Source organism: Thunnus albacares, chromosome 16 (genome assembly GCF_914725855.1).
Source record: "Thunnus albacares chromosome 16, fThuAlb1.1, whole genome shotgun sequence".
Lineage (NCBI taxonomy): Eukaryota > Metazoa > Chordata > Actinopteri > Scombriformes > Scombridae > Thunnus > Thunnus albacares.
The window spans coordinates 24,912,830-24,935,352 of NC_058121.1; the positions used below are offsets into that span (position 1 = coordinate 24,912,830).

General features: G+C 38.4%; 1 long non-coding RNA gene across 1 annotated transcript; it reads left to right on the top strand.

The window, feature by feature from the left end:
* The first annotated feature begins 19,987 nt into the window (after positions 1-19,987).
* LOC122965386 lies at positions 19,988-21,980 on the top strand. Its single transcript, XR_006398217.1, has 2 exons — positions 19,988-21,051; positions 21,332-21,980. It is a non-coding gene; the product is annotated as an uncharacterized LOC122965386 (long non-coding RNA).
* The last annotated feature ends 543 nt before the right edge of the window (positions 21,981-22,523 follow it).

Sequence of the window (22,523 nt, forward strand, 5' to 3'; positions counted from 1 at the left end):
TGAAGAGCCGCCGTTGAAACCTGATCTGAAGCATTCCTCAGAGTGTCGTGTCTTAAGTGGGCTGTCCGTCAAAGAGACAGGCCTGAATAAACACGGATTATAAATTTAAGTCTCCAAAACATTTTATCTGATTGATTGTCAGTCATGTGTCCAGCTTGTCATTGTAAGAGATAATCTCATTGAATTAAAGTCCTGACAGCAACACGTCATGCAAGCGGCTATGAAATATTTTCTCTTCCAGTCTAGATGTTGGTTCTTCTTCCCGAAAACCTGCACTGAGTTACAGAATACAGGCGGATCCAAAAAGGGCACATGAGACCATTTTTAGTCATAAATGCTTAAAGAAATCTGGAGAGTTTCACACGTTTTGTAATATTAACTGTTTCCCACACTTAGCATGTTGGATTTAGTTGCTGTCTGGTGAAATTAGGAGATACAAGCAGATAAATAAACCCTTCTTTGTAGAGTGATGATTTATTTAAAGTGTTATTTAAAGAGACAAGCTGAAAAAATTGGCTGCATTAGTAACAGATTGACCTGTACAAATTAAATTCCACTGATAAATTAATGGAGCAGCAAATAGATGGTCTAAAATCTTAAAATTGATCATCAGTGATGCTGAGTTTATTTTAATTACTGCTTTGCTGTGATGCATTAATTGCATTTCCACAAAGATTGGGGTTGGGTTCCAATAACCAGTTAAATGTTGTTGTTCTCTGCAAGAGACCTGGGTTCATTAAGCTCTAATGCTAATGAATCTCTCCTAAATGTAGAAAGTACTCAAGTAGCATCTTATCAGCAAGCTCTAAGTGATGCTTTTTTCAAACATCCATCCATCCATTTTCTACCATTTATCCTCCAGGGCCTTGTGGGGGAGCCAATCTCAGCTGACATTGAGTGACAGGTGAGCTACACCCCTGACAGGTCACCAGTCAATCACAGAGCTTACATATAGAGACAGACAACCATTTCACACCTTTGGGCAATTTAGAGACACCATTTAACCTGACCTGCTTGTTTCTGGTCTGTGGGAGGAAGCTGGAGAACCCACAAAGGCACAGAGAACATGTGAACTCCACATAGAAAGGCTCCAGCCGGCAACAGCACTAACTACTCCACCACCGTGTCTAACAAGTCTTTGAACATTAAACAACTGTGGCAAATCACTGCTGGAAAAAAAATCACTTTTATGACATTTACATTTTACATTTTGTCATATGACAGACGCTTTTATCCGAAGCAGCTTACAAATGAGGCAAGAAGATCAAACGTTAGAGGACAGTGACTCCAAAAAAGCTGTGGTACAAATTTTGTGCAAAGAGAAAAAGCACTAGACAGAAGTTTTTTTTTTTTTTTTCCTTTTAACAAAGTGCTAAAAGGTTAAAGGGGCTCAAGTGTTGAGGTGATCACAGTGATTACACCACTATGGTTAAGATGTGGTTAGGTTTAGGGAAACATTGTGGTTTGGGTTAAAATTGGGAACAATAGTGGTAATTTTAAAAAGGAACCAACACTGACTGTTGGAGGGAAACAGGAAATGAACAGCAGACTCTAGGGACTTGTTTCTCTCCCTCTCAGACAATTCAGTACGAATCTAGATACATCGCCCACAATCCCGTATAAAAATGATACAGATACATTTGTAACCATCTGACTGTGCAACAAAGCTGATTTGATTCAGCTGCATCTAAGAAATCATATTTTTTATTTATTTTTTTAAGTTTAAGTGACTGTGGTGGAGGCTACAGTCACAGTGTAGAGAGAAGGGATTTTTTTTTTTTGGGATGACTGGTTTTTGACAGTAGTATCGATTTTTTTTTTTTCCAAATTTGTCATTGTGTCAAATCTCTGACTCTTGTATTGGTTTTCCTAAATGTAACCCTTTTTTAAAGGATGGTTTCCCAATTTTTCAGTCAGTGAAAGAGGTTTTCTTCGCTGTAATCATTCCTCCTGTTCATACTGGCTGTTAAAAGTTCCTTCAAATGTGCTTTCAATGTAAGTGATGGAGGCCAAAATCCAGTGTGTCCACACAGTCATTTAAAAGTTGATGTGAAGCTTATATGAGGCTTCAGCAGTCTGAGTTAGTCATATCAAGTGGATATCTGACACATTTAGTCTTTTTAGCATCAAATTCCCTCTTTGTGTTTCCTCGGACAGTGTTTCCCTGTTTAGCTGTGGTGGAAGTATAGTAACAAAAAGAGGGACTTTGGCACTAAAAAGACTGTAACGTTGAAAGATATCTACTTGATTTGACTCATTTGGACGCTGAAGCTTCATATTAGCTTCAGATAAACTTTTAAATACATTTTTGCACAGAAGGAGGACTGTGGATTTTGTCCCCCATCACTTACAATGTAAGTGCATTATGAAGGGATCTTCTAATGGTCAGTATGAACAGTCGGTGCCATTAAACCACTGCAGAAGAAGACGACACAACGATATGACGTCATTAAAAGAGCACCATGTGTAAAAACATGATGGAGATATGACATTTCCAATGTTTTCAAAAAGGTTTTCAGCTTCTATCAAACCTGCGAACTGTGAGGAGTCTTGTTCCTCGTCTCAGAGTGAGGAACAAGACTCTCCTTCTACCAGCAGTGAGGTTTTTTTTTTTTTTTTTTTTTTTTCACTCCAGCTTCTCTGCTCTGTGCCCCACAGCTGTGGAAGATGAAGATAACGAGTTTCATTTGTCAGCGCGGGTTTAAACAGCAGTAGCTGTCACTGATGGAGAGTTTGGAAACGGCAGTGCAGAGTGAATAAACTGAGTCACTCTGAGGTCAGAGCAGACGGTAGAGAGCACAACGCTGGGACACGATACAGGTATAACAAGACCGTAACGTTGAAAGATATCTACTTAATTTGACTCATTTGGATGACTGAAGCTTCATATTAGCTTCAGATAAACTTTTAAATACATTTTTGCAAAGGAGGAGGACTGTGGATTTTGTTATTATTATGATTATGGCATTATGAAGGGATCAGTATGAACAGGAGGAATGATTACAGCAAGAAAAACATGTTTCACTGTTCATTTTGGCACCTTTACTATTGTTTTAAAAATCGTGAACCCGTATTTTAAAGTCTGACGCTCTCGTTTAAATGTCCCTAAATAATTAAGAGGTGGAAAAAAAAAGTAAGTCTACATCTTGCAAAGAGGCAGAACCGGAGCCAGAAATCACCAAACAAAAAAAAAGCGCTGCCTGTGATTCATGGAATCTGGAAAATAGGCTAGTTAAGAACAACTGTAAGTTGTCCCAGCAAAGACACACAGATGTGATGAAAAACAAACACATGCCGTCTTCAGAGTTCAGCATCATCTGTGCCCATCTGTCACTTTCCCTCTTCTGATACCGTTCTTTACAAGGACGCTTTTCAAACAACACCTGACGTCATGCCAAAAGAGGGAGCAACGCATATGTAGAAATATGCAAATTTTATAATTGGTTTAAGTTTGACACGAGAAAACAAGAACATGTGGCTGCCTGGTTTTTCTTTGAGGCTGAAGAGAGGGAAAAAAACAAACAAGATGGTAACAATTCCCGCTTTAACAATGTCTGCATTCCTGACTTGGAAAACACTTGTGTGGATTATGAGTAATCAGCCTGACAGGGAGAAAACAATCTTTCTCAAGAAGCTTTAATGGAGGATAATATAGTTTCTTGAGGCTTCTGCAAGGTAACAGCTTTATTGCTTCAGGTGTAATCATTTCCTCATCACGTTGAACTAAATGAGGCATCACAGTCTGTCAGGTTAATTGGCTTAATAGTTACATCATGGCTCAGGAAATGTCCGTTTACTGTAACTTCCTGCGCTGAGGCTTTTGGTAAAGTGTGTAATTTATCAGTGATAAACGGTTGTTCTCCTGCAGCCACTGTATCTACTACTGACAGCACATAATGACAGAATAAAGCGATGAACTGTAGTCTGAAAAACACATTAGTTAGCTCTCTTACAATTCTTCCTTACATCCTTATTTCCTATTTTAACCTGGAAACTGATTTTTTTTTTTTAGTGCTGCTGTTTTCCCAACAGAGAACATGTTGTAAAAGAATAAAGAGAAAAGATTCTATATATATATAAATATATATAAAAAAGGATGTTGGCTCATTTCCCACATTCCTTCTGCTTTTAGCTGCCAAACTATGTCATGTTATTTCAAATCCACACACAAATAATAAAAAGGAGAAAATCTGGCAGAACTTGTGAGTTTTGTGACAGTGACGTTGACGTTCTTTGCTTCCTTCAAGTTTCTTTCTCTGGCAGAGAAGAAGAGGAGAAATACCAGTGTAGCCATGTGTATGATAATTACTGTATTTGTATAATTTTTTTTATTTTTTGTGCAATGTAAAATCAATTATAATCTTTATTTATCTGTGTTTGGATCACCATTCCTGGTATCCACACAACAGTAACAATAAAAACAACTATTTATAATCACATGCAGCATTAAAACAAGAAAATATGAAGATATTAATGAATATAAGTGAAACTGCTCTATGTATGAAAAGGTAGACAACACAAACTTATGATAAAAAACAAAATAGTCAAGATAGAAACAAAAAGTTTCCAAATAAATTTTTACGTTATAGTTTGTTTTCTATTAAAATAATGATCCGCTCACATCTGCTGAGATGATGTGAAACAACCGCTGTCTCCACTTCCAACCTCTTATAAACGTTTCCTTTTGTTTGCTATGATTCAAGTATCAAACTCTTTTGTTTGCTATGGTATGATACAGTACAAAAATGCTATGTATGTATTTATTTTGAACAGCGGGATGTGCATGTTTGTAAACTTATGCATAATAATTACTTACAGCTAGCCTATCATATTCATCCAGCTGTTTTTTTTATTTATTTTTTAAGTCTGAATCATAGTTTCCTTGCAGCCCAGCTACAAATATCCATGATTCTGGTGTTGGGAACCACTGCACAACTGTATAAAACACTTCTCAGGTATATTTGCCTCCATGTTGATGCCAGCTGTGACCTTGCAGCTGCGACCTCACAGTTTACCGTCTGTCCTCCATGAAATGTCCCTCTGCTCTGCACTGTGTCTGGAATCCTGTTTGTATCTCATGTCTGTAAATAAAGCGACCAGGTCCCAGCTGTGCATATGACAAATGGGAAAATGTACTGCACTTCTAAATTGTGTTCCGCATAATATTTGTAACTCCAGTAGACATGGGAGTGCTTAATCCAATTCTGTCATTCTCAACATCTTTTTCAAATTAGATATATCTGATCAAAGGTCTCTGGAGATTAAAATGGAACCAGCTGGAAATAAAGGTGGTAAATAAGAAACCCTAAGATAGCGTGTCTTTGGCTGCATTATAAGCCTCACGAAGCTGCGACGCTCTTCAGCCTACAGATGAGAAAACAAAAGATGTCTGAATGAAAAATGCAAGATGACTTTGCTGTTCTTTGATCTTTGAAGTGGGGCAACGAAAAATATAGTTTGTCACGAGGGAGTAAAAAAAAAAAAAAACTGCTTTATTTTATAGTATTGAAATGCAGAAAATCCAGACATTATAATAATAATAATAACTTTATTTATATAGCACCTTTAAAAACAGAGTTTACAAAGAGCTTTAACAGACAGAAAGCAATAACAAGTCTGACATTAAGAAGATGACAGCAGAAGACAACTAATGATAAAGCCTTTAAAAGAAAAACTCACTTGTACAATTTGTCCAGAGAGGTTACAGTTTCTTCTCTGAAGAGCCATAATGTCCACTGAAGGTAATTTCACTGTTTTGGTCAATGAAAACCTGATAGCTGACGGGGCTAAAAGTTCATTCACATAATAAATTATCCACTTTGGGTTCCTTCCTTCGGACAGGGGCATGGAAAAGCGAGTTTACCGTCACTCAATATTATTATGGCAGGAAATAAAAACAATGAGATTAATTGAGGCTTTTACTTCGGTCCCAGAGGGAGCTAGATAAAGTCAAAATCTAAACTTAATGGATGTAATTATCCTGACCTCATTTCTCTCCGATTTTACTCTCCGTATACATGGATCTTTGTCCTGAAACGACACAGAAGTTTGATTTCCTGCGTTATTTGGTCAAAGTCTCTTCGAGGCTAATGGATGGCAGTTAAGTTCCTAACATACTTTGTAATGTTATCGCTCCTTTTTGACATGAAGCGGAGGATAAATGAGGACATTAGTTTTCCTCTGTAGATTTAGCCGTCCTCATCAATCACACTGTTTTCCCTTTCTCTCGTGTCAATTATATTTTCTTTATGAGTTTAGGAGGAGCAGATGGCTGGATTTACCAAGAACTACAGGCTACATTCACCTGTCATTTCTTTCATTTCTGAGTTTTATCTAAAAAGGTGCAGCTGGGAGATCCATCCCAGAAGGTCATGTGAAAAGCTGGCTGTTATAAGGAGACGGTGAGACGTGATATTGTTTAAAAATGCGGGGATAACGCCCGTCTCTCTCCTCTTGAAGAAATTCATAGTGTTGCACTTGGCTGTTCTCATTAAAATTGACTGAAAATGTCATGTCAGGAATGTAAAAAGAGAACTATAGAGACAAGTTAAAACCCCGACAATGCTCTCACCTCCACACAGCTGGCAAATTGCTACGTGAAGGACTGTCAGGTTACAGAAATGGTCATATACAACCCCCTCCTAATATGATTTCAGATGGGTGTTGGTGGAGGTTTTTACCAAACCATCTGACAAGCACATCTGATATATATATACAGCAACGTAAAACCACAAAAACTTCCATCTACAAAACACTCTAAACAGTTAAAATTTTGTCAAATGCTGTCATCTTGTCTTAATGAGCTTAGTCAGAACAAAAGCACTTTCTTCAATTTCCTGATGTGGGTTTCTACATGTAGTCTATCTGCCCTAGGGACATGCTTGGGTACCACTTTAAAGACTTTATGCTGCAGCGCAGATGCAACAAGCACCAGGATGTAAAGGTGTTATGTTAAAGAGCAGGCGGATACAACCTCTGAGACAGACGCATCAGATGTTGAGAGACTGATTCATCTCCTGCCAGTTGGCCGCGAACGTGCTGGTGTTACCTGCCACAGTTCATTACTGCCCACATTTGGTTGGTGTGGTTGGCAGGTGTTCATTTAAAACCCTGCAAACACGTGTAAAGGTACAAACACACTTCGCATGCAGATGCAATGAGTTATACAAAAATAGTCACAGATATAGTGTAAAGTAAAAGGCAAACACAGTATCTGCGCTCAGGTTTTCCTATTAAACATGTGCTTCACACCTGGACAAAAGGGAAGCCGCTGCCTGAGGGTTCGAATAGTAGTTTAAATCTAATTTCGCTGTGTATCCAGGAAGATTTTGGTAACTTTAAGGACCCTATTTTCATGCCAGTGCAAAGCGCAGTGGTGCACCAGCGAACTGGTATTTATTTGCTGCTATTTCCTCGACAGTTTTTCCTCGGCCGGTTTGAAGTCTTGGTGAGTCACCGTGTGCCACAGGTGGAGGAGAGGCGCAGCTGAGGGTTTGGCAATTTTAATCCACCTGCAATCAATTGGTGCCAAGAATGAGTGCACCTTGCATCATCCGCTGCTTGTCTGCTCTTAGCAGGTTGAAAATTCGGCACACTTGTATTCTACAAAATTTGTCCACCTGCGCCCACATAAACCTTTTTAATTAATGGTTTGCTCATCTTTCGTTGTACTTTTTTTTTTTGGTTATGACATTAATGGCTATGAGACTAAATAATTATTAACACCTGTCATCTACAACAGCTAGATCCCTCTTTACAGCTATCTGCAGTCTCTGTTGGAATGATGTTACGTGCTGTCAAGACTCAATTATGCCAGATCTGCTGGTTAGATTTTATGTAATCTGCACCAGACTGTTGCAAAATAACCACCGAAACCTGCATGCTTATATGCACACTAAACTTATCGGTTATAATCATTCTGTCTAGTTTCTAATACAAATCAACAGGCCAAAGTGTCACTTGGAGCTTTGCGTTTTTAATCACAATACAGGTAAACGTGTGGTGGAGATTGTTCAGGTTACATTTTATAGAAATGTTTCATCTTTAAAATCCCAATTTATTGATGGATTATTAACAGGAGCATGTGCATGTCTAAATATGAAGATTAAATAAACAACTATTTTGTTCCCAAAATGTCAGCACTTATTTTTGCATGTATGACAGTCAAATCTGATTTAAACTTTAAAAAAAAATATCTGAAAATGAAATTACCACATGTAAAATACAATACCACATTTTAAAATCTTTCACTTTATATTAGGCATTACATAGATAATTAACCACAGATGGTTATTGTATAGATCATTGTGAAAGCATGGTGATTAGTGGATCACAAATGTGTCCAGAGAAGTTAATTCAACTTTAGACTGCCGACTCTGCTCTTGGCAGCATATTTGAGCAGCTGTATTCATATTTGAAACTTTTTACAACATAACCAATACTATGTTTCCTCTGAGGAAAACTCTCCACAGGATTTCCCAACTGTCAGTATGTCATGATGGTTTAAGAGGGTAAAATGAGTGAATATGATTGTCACAGCCTCTAACACGCCCAACATGTCCAACATGAGAATATCAGTACAAGTTATTCTCATTTATTTTAAAATTTCTGTTCTGACCTGAGAGCAGCGCTGGTGCCAGTAAATGATTGGGTGAGTTACGGGGGGGCTGGATTGTTTACAGTAGATGCTAATGAATTTTGACACAACAAACAATGAAAAATAATACTACTAGGGAAAAACGAGATTCAGTAATCCCAGGCTAATAGGTTACATAATTGAAATACACGTTGCGAAATGTTTAGCATTGCACAATTCATTCCGTGAATTTAGAATAAACAAATCAAATTCGTACAAAAAGTTTACAACAACAAGCACGAACAAACCATCTGAGAAGTTGTTCTTGGCAACTGTTCGGAAAAGGGCAGGCACTTTCAAAAAATACTTGGCAGGTGATTGGATAAACAGTCTGTCCATCACCGTCTAACCTTACGAGGCAGCTGGATTTGCAAGATCATGCGAGAATCCTCATAGGAGGCTGACTGGTCCGAACCGCCAGTTGTGGTGCATAAGTTGAAGCCTGACAGGATGGATTCTTGCGTGACCTTGTGATGTTGCGATCTTGTGAATCCAGCTGCCGCACAAGGTAAAAACACTATAGCTGTGGGCTAAAACAACTGGCTACAGTTGAAAATGGTAATGCTGAGCCATCAGGAATACACAACTCCTGCCAGCTGTAACTAGCCCCGGGTCACACAGCAACTTGACATGACAGAAGTAGCCTTCTTTCAGCTCGCAATGCTAACAATATTAATGCAGTTTGTTCAGACAGTGACAAGCTTTAGAAAGAAAACATTCACTCACAAAACAAATTGTAACAAATGTTATAGAAGACATTTCCTGTTTAGCTAACAGAGTTAGCTACAGGCTGCATAGTGGAGTCGCTTGACATAATAATCATCTATCGCATTGGGATAAACAGCCTATAAGTTTTCTTTCTGTACTCTCATATAACACAATCCATTCCCCTCCTCCCAAAACACTGGTCTCACACACACACACATAGGCTAAATGTTGACGGTATGATTGACCTACACAAACATTTATAAGTCATTTAAACCTGCATATCAACAAAAACTGATGTACTCACCAGTCACAGGAGAACGATCCACCTGTTGTGATTTGCAGCAAATAAGTCAATCACTGCATTGACCTCCAATCTTTGGTCCTTCCATTCCTCAGATAGGTCTTTAACCAACATGAGTAAGAAAAGTTCCTCTTACACACAGCCGATGTGATGGGCAAAGTTTATATAACTCACCAGCACATCATGGGTCCCCACTTTGTTTTTACTTTCAATAAGTCACTTTGCTTGCTGGAGTTCTGCAGGCAGGTTTTCATCCATTACCTCATAGTGTTTAGCCATTGACAAAAGGCAATCTTTGTCCATGAATGTCTTGTGCTTGGGGTTGAGGGCTGTTGCTCCTCTCTGAATGAGACAGCTTTCAGACGAAAAATGTTAAAATGTTCAATTCAGTTTCATTTAGCAGACACTTTTATCCAAAGCGATGTACATCTGAGAGCTGATACAACACGAGAAAGGCTCTAATCAGAGGAGAACAATATGATTAAGTGCCATAAAGCTAAGTTTGAGTCCAACAAGACGTAGGTGCCAACAGGCAGTGCACAGAGGCAATGCATAGTGTGCATAGAATGCACAGAAGCATTTCTTCTTCTTTTTCTTTTCTTTTTTCTTCTTCTCAATTCACTAACAAATTGGTCAATTACTGGGAAAAAAACAGTGGTTACGATAGTCATCTGAAGTTTCCAATTGCTCTCTTGACTGTGTTTGGCTGTTATCAGATTGCATTCCACGTTTCAACGTTGCGTTTCTTGTTAAGGGTATCTGAATGGACCAGATCAGTGGCAGATGCCAGCTCCAAATCTGTGGCCTGTAGATGTTCAGATAGGGTATTTGTGAGGCTGAATATGCTTTCCAGCACAGTGACGAGCAGAAAAAACTGTCCATCAAACCATCCAATCAGTGATTTTGCTTCAGTTGCCCTATGAGTTGCTGAAATAGCAGGGAGAGCTCTTTTTATTGCCCACAGTGTAGAATATTGGCAGACCCATTACGTGTCTGAGAATCTTCTCAGTTCCACTACCCGTTTGGTGGGCTCAAGTTTTTGCTGCTTCCTGATTGTGAATAATAGACCTGGAAAAAAATTTATAGGGCATCTGCACCATTGTTAAACATTCTGCGACTTGTTTCACATTATGCACATACATGTTATGTTTAGTCTGTGTGCATAGCAATGGATGTAAAGTGTGTGTAGCACTTCTTGGCGGAATTTGTCGTGGACACCGCTGTCCGCACCCAGACATTACTGATGCCCCGTCGTAGCACTGGGTGATGCATGTGTTTTTGTCCATGTTGCACTTAGCCAACGTCTGTTTAACTGACTCAAGGAAGACGGTACATCTAAGCCATCTGCCGGCATAAAACCCAATAATTCTTCATGAATGTTATTGCTTAGATAATGCAAAACAACAGTGTCTGCTCTGTCTTGCTCATGTCCTTGGTTTCGTCAACCATTAAAGCAAATTGCTCTCCCGGTTTAACTTTGTCGCTTACTTAGTCCCTTATCATGCTAGCCATAATGTCAATTTATTCTGAATGTCATGGTGCGCATAGTTAGTATTGCCAGGCTTACTGGCAAACGGTACTGTCAAAGTTTCCAAGCAGATTTAACAGTTCAAGGAAATTACCTCTGCTGGTGGATTGCTTGTTTTCTCTGTGCCCTTCGCCGTCCAATCGTTTGACAAGCATTAAACCGCAGTGACTCAACTACTGCTCGCATGTACTGCCTGTTTTCTTGTACAATCTTGGAATGTCCAACGTCAAGTTGTGTTAAAATCCTCAACCCACTTTTAAATTGCACCTCAAATTCACACCATGCTTCCATAGCTAGATTATAAGAAACACTTGCATTGCGTTGAGCCAGTTTCTCTGCTTCTTTTTTTTCCCCCAGTTTCGACACCCAGCATGGGTGAAGCTCTTTTTCGATATGACCCGGCCTGTGGTGGAAAAAAATGTCAACACGCATAGCAGAAAGCAGCATCAACTGACAGCAAGTATTCCAACCGCGGTTATTGTTTGAACCAAGAATTGTTAAACCCCCTTGATTGAGATCCAAATTTTTGAGTTGGGTAAGACTTTAATTTAGGACGCCTCGGAATCTCAGCTGGATCTTGGCTTAAATCCGCAGGACCACCAGTAAGTCCATGTCTTCACATATTTATATTTTTTATTGCATAAATATTTATCATCACAAAATTACTGAGGGTTTTGGGGGGGGGCTCAGCCTTTTTTCAGGGGGAGATTAAGACCCCGCTAGTCCGTCCCTCCCTCCCCCCGCCGTTGCCTGAGAGCAGCAAATTTCACAACATGTGGATCCGACTGGCAACACTTCTTCTATGAATCCTGTGAAAAGTGCCACCATCCTAGTTGACGCATTTACCACAAATCGTATAATCGACACAACTGAAAATAACAATGTTCCGAACAAAGTATTTTACAGGTTTGTCTCACCCCAATTAAGATGCAATTATCTCTCTTACTGGTTAGGAAGAAGTGATATCATGCGCAATTTTGTTTATTTTAGACTGAGACGGCTCTTGTGAAACTTTATTATGGTATTATTTTATTTTAATGATGCCGATTATATATTAGTTTGTGTGAAAAATAAAACATATTAAAAGGCAATAATAAAAGCAATGGTGAGTTACAACGAGCCTCTTCAACAGGAAAAAATACATAATGTTATAATTAGATCCATTGTTTCATGTATTTGTCCGTTGTGTTGATCTGTATTTCATTTGTTGCTTTTGAAAAGCACATTGTGACAAACCAGCTGTATTAGATGTGCCTTATGAATAATGCTAAAATCTGTCAGTTCTGGTAAATTCATGCTTACTTTGAGAACAATAACTTAAAAAAATAAAACCAAAAGTTTGTAATTCAAATTTCAAGACAAAAGTCCTGAACTAAAGCTCAGAAAAGAGAAAACAGGAAGGCAGCAGGAATTAGATTTTATTCTTGTGAAGAATGAAAGGAAAAAAAAAAACAAACAAATAAAAAAAAACAGAACACAGAAGAACAAAAGGTTGTAGTGGATTTCGACTGCTCAGTGTTCATGCTTAACTTAGCATCGAACTATTAAAGTGTAGTCAACTTTCAGTCAAAAACTTTATTTGTCCTTAAAAGTAAACAGTTACAACATAAATGTAACATATCGAGATCTTTAGAATTTGGGCTCTGAGTAGATTTACGTCTGCAAATCACCTTTTCCTCACAGAGTTAAGTTTAGCGGTGGAATAAAAGAGTTTTTGTGTGTTTTCTCTTTGCTAATGAGACTCTAAAAAGAGCCAGAAGGTAAAATCTGAAGCTGTGGATGTAGAGAATGAGAGCTGTCACCCTAAATAGACTTTGTCTGCTTTCTTTAACAACTATTTGGTGAACAGAACTGATTATTCTGTAGAGTACCAGTGATTTACCACCCTCTTTAGAAAGTTCTGCATCTGACAGTGAGAGAGAAGAATACCAACGGATAAAAGGAAATGTCAGAGCTGATCCAATAAAAGATCAATAAAACAATGACATCTGAGTCCTATCCACATGAAACTCAGCCAGCTTCTTCAAACAAAAAGAAAAATGCTGCTGGGTTTTCTTACACATTATGCTGTTAATTGTCTATTATAACACCCAATAAGTCTCTAAAATTTCTATCACCTGACTCTGGTGGAACAAAGAGTAGCGCTGCTGATATGCAGATGGTAGATCTACTACTGTTAGTTGGGTTGGTACTCGATGGTGTTAGAAGGTTGGTGATGTAATTAAACAAATGTGGGTCGCTTGGTAACTAATTAAGTAACTAAGTGGTCCCCAAGGTGGCAAACCATTGTGGTCAGCGAGCTAACATGCTGGTTAGTAACATGTTAACTATCGTGCCAAAGAAAAAAAGACAAATCAGAACCTTTCTCAACAGTATGTTGTGTTGCTCACTTCATACATTTACATAAGGAAAAACATTTATTTGATATTCATGTTTTTAGCAGCATTTAATGAACATCGTTTTCCCAAAAATCAGACACGTTCGCAGGCTAAACGTCACGGCTCGAGAGAGGAAACAAGTCCATGACTGAGTTGAGTGTCGTTGGTTATTTCAGACATGTCTGTAATAACAGCTGGACAAACAGGAACGAACGCTGTACAAGTCTTTACACAACTAGAGAGTTGGAAAAAATGACTTAAGAAGAAAGCGCTGGTGAGTTTGATGGATGAGGACGAAATCAATTAAGTTACAATGACATAAGTTCCCCCCGCTGCTGCACTTGTAGTTTTCTCATGGTGGCTATTTTTTTTTTTTTTTTTTTTTTTTTTTTATCTGTGCTCACAAAGTAATTGTTGTTTAACTTTGTTAAAATCTCAAAGGTTTCAACTTCTGTAGTGGAGCCGAGTTGTATGAGAATATGGAAAGTAAACTCCGGGAACACGCTTAATTTTTTCCAGAAACACAGATGAAAGAAACGCTGAAGGAGAGATTTGAATTGAGTTACAGAAGCTGAAGTGATGTCATGACTTTGGCCAAATACATTATCATCATATATTTGAATATTTTATGCACATATACAGTACATACTACACATAGTTCATACTTTAGAGGGCTGAAAACTTCAGGGTGTGAAGCAGCTAACATATTCCTGTATTCTGTCTGTGTGCTTTCACAAACAACAGAGTTTGACTTCAAAGTTGAACTTGAAATGAATTCAATGCAAACTGTGATGTGGCTCTAAAAGCGTCCAGACTGAATATGAATCTGATTTTAGAGAGTGTGCGACTGTATATGAAGTCATCGGAGAAACACAAGTGAATGTGGAGGGTTTGTTTGCTTTGCGTAAATTAATGCAAAGATGTGTTTTGTGTGCATTTACACCAGAGCTGTCGGACTACATGAACATATAGAGAAAAGAGGAGTAATAAGAAGAGTTTGGAGGAAATTAGAAAGAACTGAGACATCCTGTTAAGTTTTGAAATCAGTCCAAGTCTGTGCTGTCACATGGTTTTGTAGCTATTTGTTGCATCGGCCAGTTGAGGCTGATAAACACAAAAACACCAACTCCAAAATGAACATTCAGTTTCTGTTCATCGTATAAAATCGTGTGCAAATCATAAAATTTTAAAGGACCTGCAGAGTAAATAGTATTAAAGCTCCACGGACACATATCCAAGCATCGAGTCAGTGTTGAAGTAACATGTTTAACCAATTTTTTTTTTCTCCTTTAGCATATAAAGTAGTGAAGGCAGAGAAACAGGAAGAGATGATAAGCAGAGTCAGACTAGGTGAAGAGGAAGAAAAAACAGCCCGAAGGATCAGTGTGGGAACAGAAAGGTGGAGGATATAAAGCCTCAGCTGTTTCAGAGAACAACCCTGGTGGTGAATTCACAGCGGAGGTCTTTCCTCACCACATACTTAAACCACAAACCTTTTTGCAACGTGTCCGACACCACATGATGCTGACTCCCAGTTCCTTCAGGGGAGACTGATTGGTAAAAAAAAAAAAAAAAAAAAAAATTAGAATACCACTGTGCGGGTTGGACTTTATTCTGAGAGGAAATGAACGGTTGAACACATAAAGATGCAGATTGGTGTTTACTGGTGTCTACTAAAACACCCAAATGTTTTTCATCACCTGTTTTTAGAAACAAATGTTTTCATTTTAAAGATGTATTCAGCACATTTCCAGGTCTATATTCTTAATCTGGGATACTGGAATATATTTGCATGATTTACAGTGAAAAAAACAATTAATTTATCTCATACTGGCTCTTGCAGCCTCTCAGATCAGCTGCATCTCGGCAGACTTCCAGCTTCTCCGGAGGCTACGTAAACAAACAACAGTAGTAGGATTTCACTTCTTTTTCCTGTTATTTACTCTAAATATGAACTTCTCATATACATCCGTGCACGTTTGGGCCAAAATCTGATCCGAAATATGAGAGTGGACAACGCAGACAACACATGGAAAAGCCTTAGCGACAACCTTAGCAACCAACACTTTCTGAAAGAACAGCCGTTTATGGGCATGTGCGACGAGCTGACATCAGCTATAACAGTATGTAAATAACAGACAAAATCACAAAAAAGCAGAATATGTTCCCTTTAACAAAAGCTGCTGTTTCTACAAGCTGAGACTCCAACTGTCATCACACATGTCACTAAAACATGAAGTGTCTATTTGTACTTAAGGGCTTGTTTGGTTTTCTGAAAACACTGGCGCACATAGATGAAAAAATGTGCCACTGTAAACCAACTGACAATGTTTTTTCAAGTAATTTGAGCTCAATTCACTCACCACATCATTCCTTTGTCTTTAATCTTATTAATGAAGCAATAATTTCCTAAATGAGCACCAGCACACTTTTTAGAGGGCCTGAATTTAGAGATTGAAACCATAACTTGTTGAAAGTCAGCCACAGTACTGTAACTCTCTAGTCTAGCTAGCTTAATGCTAGCTTGGTTGCTAAAGAGACAAAAAGATGTATTTCTAACATCAACTAGTATGAAAGAGACACATAGATTCACTTTGTCCACATTAGGAAATCCACTGATGTGGGGATATTACATTGAAATAAATTTATTTCAGCCCAAAATGTTGCTGTTTTAAATGCTTGACTGACCGGGCCTGTCATCTACTGTGATGTTTGAACACAACAGGAAGTTTTCACGTGAATGTAAATGACAGATGCTACTTTAAAGGTGCAGTGTGTAAGATTTAGTGGCATCCAGCAGAATGGACATGGCAGAAATGGAATATAATGGTCATGAGTATGTCTTAATTAGTGTATAATCAACTAAAAATAAGAATTGTTGTGTTTTAATTACCTTAGAATGAGCCCTTTATATCTACACAGGGAGTGGGTTCCTTTCCATTGAAGCTGCCATGTTGCCTTGTTAGTTTTTCGTGAGTTTCGCAGCCTACAGAAGTGGAAGGTGAAGCGAGGGGAGGAAATCCTACACACTGGACCTTCAACAGTCTGATCGTGACTGTTTTTAAACTGTAAATGTTTGCACGAGGGGGTTAAATACTTTCCACAATAGTATGGATTGTAATAGTAATAGTAATAGTAATCTGGTGCAGATTTTCCCCCCTCACTTTAATTTTAAGCACGTTACATTCAGTAAAGGAAAGAAAGTCTGAGATGCTTTCTCATAATTGGTATTTATTTCTTGTTTATTTATGTCAATTTTTGTAATTAAGAGAAATATGTCTCTCTGACTCACATTCAATCAGTGTACAGTGTCATGAATCCAGTGGGATAATAATGTGGTGGAAATAACATGAAGGCAACTTTAATAACAAGATATTTGATCTTGTAATAATGAGACAAGGATGTATCAGCATTAAGTGATCTGTCAATACTCCGCTTTGATCTTAATTAAAAAATCAACATCTGTACAACATTCTTCTTTGGGATAACATGAATTTGTGTTGTTTCTAATTCATCAATAATAAATCACATGACAAGTGATAAATGATACAACATATTTCTGACATGAGTACAGATGTTTTTACATACAAACATGTAATGGCTGCTGCCTGTAATTAAACTGTTAATAATGTTAATTCCATCAGTTAAGTGATATAACGAGGCCGCATTGTCTCTACTTGTACATATGTGTTTAATTTTTTTTTTTTTTTTTGCCAGACAATTATTATCAATAATATTTTCTAACTGTCTCCATATGTGTCCCTTCTGGAGCAGATACAAATCATTTTAATGTCTGTCGTAGCTGCACTCCCTGCATGGACATGATATGTTTTACCTCCCAGGCCTTTCTAACTGCCTATTTCATCACTCATTTTTAATAGAACAAAGGGACATTAATGTCAAGAATAACAGCTGAATCACACAAGTTTTGCAGATGTAGATTCTTGTATTATATTTGTCCTCAGCTTTTTTTTTTATATTTTATATATTTTCAATTCTTCAAATTCTGCTTTAACCTGATGGCTTCATCTTTTACAAACTTGTGATTTCAAGTGCTGGAACAAGCAGTTACAGAGAGTATATAACTAAAGTGTCCATCCAAATGTGATGCAAACTTTCAGAAGATTAGCAAAGGAGTTTTTGACTTAAAGGGCAGGTTCACAGTTTTTCAAGTGTGTCTCAAAACAACAGTCAGGTGTCCATATGAACAGTGAAAGAGGTTTTTCCTCGCTGTAATCATTCCTCCTGTTCATACTGGCTGTTAAAAGATCCTTCAAATGAGCTTTCAGAGTAAGTGATGGAGGCCAAAATCCACAATGTGTCCACACAGTCATTTAAAAGTTGATGTGAAGCTTATATGAAGCTTCAGCAGTCTGAGTTAGTCATATCAAGTGGATATCTGACACATTTACAGTCTTTTTAGCATCAAATTCCCTCTTTGTGTTTCCTCGGACAGTGTTTCCTTAAAAAAAGGCACTAAAAAGACTGTAACTTTGAAAGATATCTACTTGATTTGACTCATTTGGACGACTGAAGCTTCATATTATAAACTTTAGAAGGAGGACTGTGGATTTTGTCCTCCATCACTTCCATTGCGTCATGAAGGGATCTTCTAATGGTCAGTATGAACAGGAGGAATGATTACAGCAAGAAAAGCATGTTTCAATGTCTATTTGGGCTCCTGACTGTTGTTTTAAGACAGAATTGAAAAATTGTGAACTCGTCCTTAAATGTTTCCATCCACTCCTGTGTGAGATAAACAGCTGGTGGTGTTAATTCTCCAGTTGGTGCTATTAAAACCACTGCAGAAGAAGAAGGACACAACGAGATGACGTCATTAAAAGAGCAGCAGTCAAAGCTCAAATGGAACGGAAAACCATGTGGAAAACATAACGGAGATATGACATTTCCAACCTTTTCAAAAAAAAGTTTTCAGCTTCTATCAAACTTGCGAATTGCTTCTTGTTCATCTCAGTTTTCAGGGAGATTTTTTTTTACCAGTGGTGAGGTTTTTTTTGTTTTTTTTCGTTGTTTCACTCCAGCTTCTCTGCTCTGTGCCCCACAGCTGTGGAAGATGAAGATAACGAGTTTCATTTGTCAGCGCGGGTTTAAACAGCAGTAGCTGTCACTGATGGAGAGTTTAGAAGCGGCAGTGCAGAGTGAATAAACTGAGTCACTCTGAGGTCAGACGGTAGAGAGAACCACGCTGGGACACGACGCAGGTGTAAAGTGCAGAAATGAACACAACATAGAGCTGCAGGGAGTTAGAGACTGATATATGAATCACTATGAAAATGTTTTTTCAGGGTGATTTTATGTAAACTACTGATTTCTCTGGACTTATCCGTCAATATTACTGTTATTATAATCTACATATGACCCATCATACGTCACCTTACTTCCCCTGCAAACTGAGTGGTATATATTCTTGTTGTGTATTTGTATATTTAGTGTATTTCTTTATCTCTCTATCTATCTAATCTTATTTTCGCTAAATTTTTCTTTATTTTGCTGTTCTGACACAAACACAAAACACTTGTACTTGGTCCATAAAGTCAAATTTTATTTCTGATTAAGACTTTTACAGATTGTCAACCCTTTCTTTAAAAGTTACTGTAAACAAAGCTAAGTTTTGTCCTTGAAATAATTAAAAAATAAGCCTTCAAATGCATTTAAATATAAATCTACTCCTAGTATAGACAGTAGGGACGGGTCACCAACTTGACGTTTTACTTTTGTATAGATTAAACAAACAAGATATGAAGTGTTAATCAGTGTGTTTTAGAGGTACAGGTGAACCCAGGCTAGCTTTTTCTACCTGTTTCCAGTCTTTATGCTAAGCTAAGCTAACTGTCGCCTCGTTCCAGCCTCATGTTAGAGACAGGTGCGGTTGGTATCGAGCTTTGTGTCTCGCTCATGCGAAGAAAGCCGAAAAGTCAAACCATCAACTCATTCATGACAAGATTTAGAGTAGTTATATTGTCTGTACATACACTGAACAATTATGTTTATATGTGCAGATAAATCTATACATCTATATATATCTATTTATATATTTATTTTTCATCTTTTGTCTGTTTTATCTAGTTTTTATTTTATTTTATCTTAAAATTACTTCATTGGTTTCATCTCATTTTCATCTTTTTTTTAAAACATTTCTTATGTGCATTAGTCTCAGATTGTTTGTACTGTTCATATTTGTTCTGTCTTGTTATCAGCTGTCAGTCATCTGTGAAGCGCTTTGACTTGCACCAACCTGTATGAAAGCTGCTTCACAAATGAAGTTTTATTAAATGCCTGATCTGAGATGGAGCGAGTGATGTGGAGAATAGGTGACTGATGAGTTTAAAAGTTGAAAAAAAGTTTAGAAATATCTATAAATATCTGTATTTTTTAATATTTATTATGTTCATTCAAATCTACATACATTTCCAAACTGAACTGAACAGAACTGGCCCTGAAGGATCCTTTCCAGGACCCACTTCACCCTCCTCCCACATTCTCCTTAAGTCACGAATCACTGTATCGGTGCAAATGCCCCTATATTACAACACTTGTGGTAAAAAGACATCTCACTTATTCCTGTCCACTCCAAGACATTTGGTAAAACAAAGCAGGCAAATAAAAGATGAAGAATATTTACGTTTTAATCCAATCAAAGAGGACACTGTCACACAAATCAAATGCATACAGTGAACACTGCAGCCAATAAAACTGGTACAATAAGCTATTGTAGGCTATGAATGACTTGAATTGTCACAGCAGCATGGCATGTTGATAATTTGTGAAGGTGAAGCTGTAGGAAAGTTCTGATTTATTGTTAAATATGGATTTGAGACATGGCTGCTTACAACACAAGGACAACGTTAATGTTCTCATCATCTGCTTGCTGTTACTCAGCTGCAGGAGTGTTTCTGTCCTGTAAACTCCTAGTTTTGGGTAACTGAACCAAAAAAGTTGTGTATAATCCCAAAGGTGCTAGTTAGCTGGTTTGTGTTTGGAATTATACCGCCACCTGCGGTGCAAGCAAGCTAATAGTTGCTCCGCAAAAGTTTAGTGAGAATCTCCGGTCTATCTATCGCCACACACACACACACACACACACACACACACACACACACACACACACACACAATTTTTGGCCTCTGCACTTCTGAAATGAATCCAGCACCCCTGATCCTAACCCAACGTTTTTCAGCCTTGTGTAAAACATAAATCCACCATGTACACTCTCAGCACCTGTCAATTACGTAACATCTGTCAAACTGTCATGTTTGGCGTGATGGAAAACAGTCCAAACATGAAACTGTAGGATAAAAAAAAAAAAAAAAAAAAAAACTATTTGATTATCCTGCAGCGGCTCGGTGACGTTGTGAAGTTGTGTCAGAGCAGATGCTGTGAATACTGGGACGTCTGTTTGGCAGCTCCGCTCTCAGACCGGTGACGCATTTAAATCTTCATCCTGACAACCAGGAGAAATATTTGTCCATTAAGGGAAATGGTGAGTAGAATTTTTTTTTTTTTCTAGATATTTGGATGTCACTAACAGTTTAGTCACTGATCAACAATTTTTGCTTATGTAATTAACCCACTGATCCAAGACTCAGAGGGGTGAGAGGGTCTTTTTTATTTTTTTGGACTGTAAGGGAGCATCAGTTAGAAAGTTGGCGTTTTCTTTGTGAAACCCCCATCCACACACACTCACACACACACACACACACACACTTTTCTCCCTGCTGGCTAAAACGTGCATGTTTTAAGCCGCCCTCACTGCTCTCCAGACAGGAATCACTGGCACTCTGTCGTTGGATTGAATGTTGTTCGCTCTGACTGATGACCTCTTTCTGGAGATATTGTCTTTCCAGACGCGGTCGCCCCGAGGTGAAATGTGGTAGTGGAAAAATCTCCTCCTCCTCCTCCTCCTCCTCCTCACCTCATCTGTTCTGCTGCTGCTGCTGCTGCTGCTGCCTGTCAGAGTAGCGAGGAGGTAGAGGAACCGATGGAAAATTATATCACCGAGGACCTCTACCCATCAGCCCCTCCACCTCCACCACCACCACCACCACCACCACTGACACAACTCCTGCTCCCTCCCTCCTTCCCTCCCTACATGTGAGCCTCTGTAGGGAGCTCTGCTGACCCCTAATGGCAGCTGAAGGAGTAATAAATGAAAGCTGTGCTCTAAATCAGAGGTTTTCAAAGTGGAAGGTGGGCTTCCCCAGGAGGGCTCCGAATAGTTTCAGGGGAGACTCAGTGACTGGAAGTGAAAAAATATACATTAGTATGAGAAGGAGATGACATAGAATAGGCTAAATGTGTGTGATTTGGTTAAAAAGATAGGTCAGAGACACAGTAATTTTGGGGAATTTTAGTGTTTTTCCCATTTTCCCAGAGTCAGAAACTAATAAATGCCTTCAGACAGACTTTTTTTTAAATGTATTTGGTGTAGTCTGGAGTTATGTCAAACAGCAATATTAGGCTATCTTGGCTCGTTTGTTGAGTGTCTATGGGATCAAATAACATAATCATGATCCCATAGGCATCCAGGAAATGAGTGAAACTAAGCAAGTAAACTAAGGAGGGGTGAAGGGGGGGGGGGCGCCTTTCTCCCAGCTTTGTCTGAGGGGAGGCCCACAGTCTCACACTTTGAAAACCCCACCGCCTTAAATCCATACATACCACACAGTAAATCTAAACAGGTTTTGAGTATGTAATGTGTTCACACTGGAAAAGTGACAAAAAGTGAGTGCATTAAAAACAATGTGTGCAGAACATAAACCAGATTTTTTTTTTACTACCGTATTACCCCCACTATGAGACGACCCCCCCCCCCCTCCCAACGCCTGTTTTTTTAGAAAAAGACTCTCACACTCGTGCTGTTGGGAGTTTCCCTGAGATATTATTAATCCAAGAGAGAAGAGAGTCCTCATCCTTGAAGCCTTTTCTCTCGTAAAAGTGAAATAAAACTATTAA